Below are 4,218 nucleotides of genomic sequence, written 5' to 3'. Positions count from 1 at the left end.
CCCAGCTCTGCGTGCTCTTCTGCACCTGATCGCTGCTGCTCTAGGCTGTACACAAATTCAGTGGTAATCACTCAGCTCCTTGAATAGAGTAGGCTGCAAGAGCTATGAAGGCCTATGCTTAGTAACGTTTTATTGTGTTAACACCACCATTTTCAAAATAATAAAAACTAATGTTTCCAATTTTGTCTCCTTATTTCCTTGTCAGCATCACCCTTCTGTGGCAAGAGGCACCTGAAAGGAAAACTTCTGCATATCAATGCACTGCCAATGGTAAGTACCTTTTTAACTGACTAAAGGCGGTGTGGTTCCTTCCTGCAGACACACCGTAAGCCGTCTTGTATTGCAAATAGTATTTTTAGAATAACTACTTTTTAGTACACAAGTGGATTATTTTAATTTTTTAAGAAACATCTAGACCATTATTCTGTTGGGTAAAAATACTAAAATTGTATCTGGATTTTATCCTGTGGAAAGTAGGGCAGCATGTTAACTTTGAAGCGAGAAGCGTGACTTGACAATAACACAGCTCATCCTGTTGGTAACTGGTTTTGCTTCCTCTTTTGGCCAAAAGTGAGTCTGGGGCAAGCTGTAGCAGAGCTAAGTGCTCTATTGCCCCCACTTGGGTGCTCTCTGCAGTTTGTTTCAGTACTAACAGCGTCTCCTATTAAAAAAATCTATGCAGTCTCAGGTGTATTTTGACATTTGACAGCGTAAGACTAGTAAAGTTAAAATCTCAGCTCCTGTAGAAAGGGGCTTGGTTCATGCGATCTTCTTATTCCATCTCTGGACTATTACTCAGTGTTACAGACTATTGGAAGTTCGTATTTGCAGACCGTCTTTATGGTTTACTTATGCTTTCTGATAGTTGTGCGGATGAGAGGCAGAGGTTAGGTCTGAAGAGAAGGACTCGAACTTACTGCTCCAGCTTTGATCAAATAAGCAGTTTTGGTATCTTGTGTTGTCACAGTTGAGGTGTACTGCAAGAATGGTAATTGCAGCATTAGACTTAAGAAATAAATGCATGAAGTGCCAGTCTGAGTTTTGTATTTCAAGCATCTCTAGATCATTGTGCTCAGTACAGAAGTTAAAGGGATAGTATTTCTAACCGCTACCTTTGAAAACTCAATTTGGGATCTGAGAGCTGAGCTGGGTTCCTTTGGTTTGCATGTGGGCATGGATCTAAAGAATATGTAAATAAATTATAGCCTCACTTACACCTTTGCAACTCCACTGTCTTTGCCCTGTGAGCAAAATGACACTCCAGGAGGGTTTGCTTGGATGTAACTGCTTTACTTTGAAACATAGTAAGTAATTCTGTTGGCTCTCGAAGACATCGTGGAGTGAAATGTAATGCAGCATATATTTGGCACTAAGTAAAGCAAATATAACTCTGAAATCAGAAGATCTGCACCAAGTGTGTATGTCATTTAACAGCCTGATGTTTAGGTTCAGGGTTGATATCTGTAAAGTTTATAATTTGGGATGAATTTCAGCTGGTGGGAACGGATTTGTTGAGAGAGAAGGCATCGTTTTTACCTGGTCACTTAGCCTGGTATTTTAACTTTCCAAAACTGAAACTAGCAGTGCACTACGCCTTTTCTATTACTGCTAAATTTTCATTGTTGTTGTTGACCTTTTTCCAACAAAAAGCTACTCTTGATTTCTTTTTATTTTGTACTAGTTGAACATGTTTTTAGTTATGATTTAAAATACAGGTCTGTATTACTGCTTCTCTTAAAAACATGACTCATTCCATATTAACCTAGTCCTTATACTTAATAAAACTTTAAAATACTGAGAGACTGTATTTGAAATGTTACTGCATTTTGTTCTAATTTCCCCCCAGAAATGATATTAGAAATTCAGAATTGTGCAGTCTCAAGGGCATGCTGGTTGTTACAGTGATCATAAAACATACTCAACTGTTACTTGTAGTGAAGTGAAATACTCCCCACTCTTTTCTTTAAGGGCTGCTTTTGTGCTATAAGTTGTTTATATTTTATTATTCTAGAGATTTCTAAACAATTACTCATCCCTTAATTAACTTTGAAACAGTTTGAATGTAGATTTAAGAGAGAAGCTAGACACATTCTTCATCATCCCAAAAGTAATCATAACTTAATCTGATTTGTAGTAAAAAAGACTTTTATAGGTTTTTATTATGTTGTTTTTCTCTCTGATGTTTGTAGACAAAGTATGGGCCAGAGGTTGACCTGAAAAAAGCAGTCTGTATTCTTCTCCCAAACAGGACTTTTTTTAACTTGGCTACCCATGTTCAATACATATATTTGAATCAGAAATTAATTTCTGATTCTCTTGAGAAATGATACTAGCATTTTGACCATTTTTTTAAATCATGATTGTCAGTTCCATTTCTTAGTACTAAATAAAGTAACACACAGAAGTTACACATCCTCTTTTGTTTTTTTCTTTGCTTTTCTATTTTAAAGGTAATTAAAAATGCTTATTTTTTGCATCATATATGATATGTTAACTGATAACTAAATAGGGTAAAACATCAGTTACTCCTTAAAAACATATTGTAATTGTTGGCAATTTTTTTTTTTTTAATAAAATATTTATACTGTGATACAGCCTGCTAAAAGAGAGCATGGCTGTGTTAGTTGGTGTAAGTTCTCCTTCCCATTCTTCCAGTCAACTGTAATGTTCCTCAGAGTCTCAAAGGAGTGATGCAAAGGCTTAACAAAAAAGGCCTGTTAAGTGAAGGAAAATTAGCATATAATGCTACTTTTTTAAAGGTTCATTTAGAGGCTGATAACTGGGTACTTAATCCATGTTTATAAGGATTAATGAATGTGTTGGAAATTAAAAATTGAAAGTCCTGGACCTTTGGCCTAAGCAAAAGATCACGTCAGGTTTTCCGCAAAGGTTTTAGCAAATTAATTGTTTTGTGATGTGATGGAGCAGGTAGCTTACCTGAGAGAGATTTTTCCATCATTCCTTGCAAGGTGGATGGAGCAAACCAGTTTACCTTTCTGTCTTCTACAAGTCATTGAAGCAGGCCTGCACTTGTGTGTGTGTGTGCATAAATATGTGTGGCTATATATGGGTGTGCTTGTGTGTGCATGTATCTATATACATATATACGTATATCTACATATATTAAAAGGAGTGTGCAAAACCCAGCAACTTACAGAAAGCTGGGAAGTACCTGTTTGTGACTATCATACAATAGCTTGCTGTGATGGATTTAATTTCACAGGAGGTAACCAAAAAGGGCTATGGAATAATCAAGCAAAAAAGGCAACGTGGTGGCCTTCTGAGAGGCATCCTGAAAAACGCTATGCCTGGCTTCTTGGCTCCATCTCTTACTGCATGGTTAGTTTGACAAAGATCAAGACACTCATCAGTTAAAAAGGTCTCCTGCAGAAGAGAGTAGAGGATGTTACCTTTTATTACAAGCTGACACAGGCAAAGTCTGAGGATAGGCAGTGAGCACAAAGTTACTTAGTTGCCAGGGAAGCAGGGTTGTCAACAGCTAAGTCATGTCCTCATGGTCTCTTGAGGGGAATACAAAGTAGGTGTTTTAAATCCATTCTTTCCAGTGCTGTCTACTTTTAGGTGAATATACTGTGTTTTGAAGGTGTAACACACCCATTATGTGTTACGTCAACTATTCTTACATGTAAGAGACTTGTTATAGGAGAACAACTCTGCAGGTGCTAAGTCTCTTGGGCCAGGAAATTCCATGGGAGCAACACTTCAGTGTGATTATCTACTCACTGGATTTAGCCCAGAAATGGCAGGAGTAGTTGGAGGAGCTGGTGAGGATGAAGAAGTAATTCCAAAGAAAAAGGCATTCAGTGAAGGGATTGGAAGATGTCTGCAAAAACTTCCCCAAGACTGCAGCAAGACTTTTTCTTCGAACCCCTTTATGGTGTCTTCCGTAGCATCGTCCTGTGACCTTACCATTCCTTAGAAGACAGCTGAAAGGAATAAATGAATATAACTATTAGTCTGTGGTTCCACAACAGCTAAACCCGTCTAAATGCTGATCTATCTGCCAGGTTAATCTTCTGCCAGTCCATTCTATTAAGGAAAGACAAGCAAGGGAGAGAGCAGGAGCCTGCACTCGGAACTGGATGAGTTGGGTTTGGCGTGGAAGCCCTGCCTCTGCCAGCACCTGCCAAGGGCAGCAGGAGGTCCATGCCGCTAGCTCCAGCATTTGCACTGGAATTGCACAATTGACTTTGTTTC

At 38.3% G+C, this 4,218-nt stretch overlaps 1 protein-coding gene across 3 annotated transcripts in view; it reads left to right on the top strand.

Annotated features, from left to right (window-relative positions):
• The first annotated feature begins 203 nt into the window (after positions 1-203).
• Positions 204-4,218, top strand: part of TBL1XR1 (transducin (beta)-like 1 X-linked receptor 1) — a 67,075-nt gene continuing 63,060 nt past the window's right edge. For all 3 annotated transcript variants that reach the window (XM_009321698.1, XM_009321695.1, XM_009321696.1), the window contains exon 1: positions 204-270. The gene's annotated coding sequence lies outside the window, so the exon portion shown is untranslated. The remainder of the gene's footprint in view (positions 271-4,218) is intronic.

Source organism: Pygoscelis adeliae, unplaced genomic scaffold (assembly GCF_000699105.1).
Source record: "Pygoscelis adeliae isolate BGI_AS28 unplaced genomic scaffold, ASM69910v1 Scaffold223, whole genome shotgun sequence".
In the NCBI taxonomy this organism is placed as follows: Eukaryota; Metazoa; Chordata; class Aves; order Sphenisciformes; family Spheniscidae; genus Pygoscelis; species Pygoscelis adeliae.
This window is presented reverse-complemented; position numbering and strand designations above follow the sequence as displayed.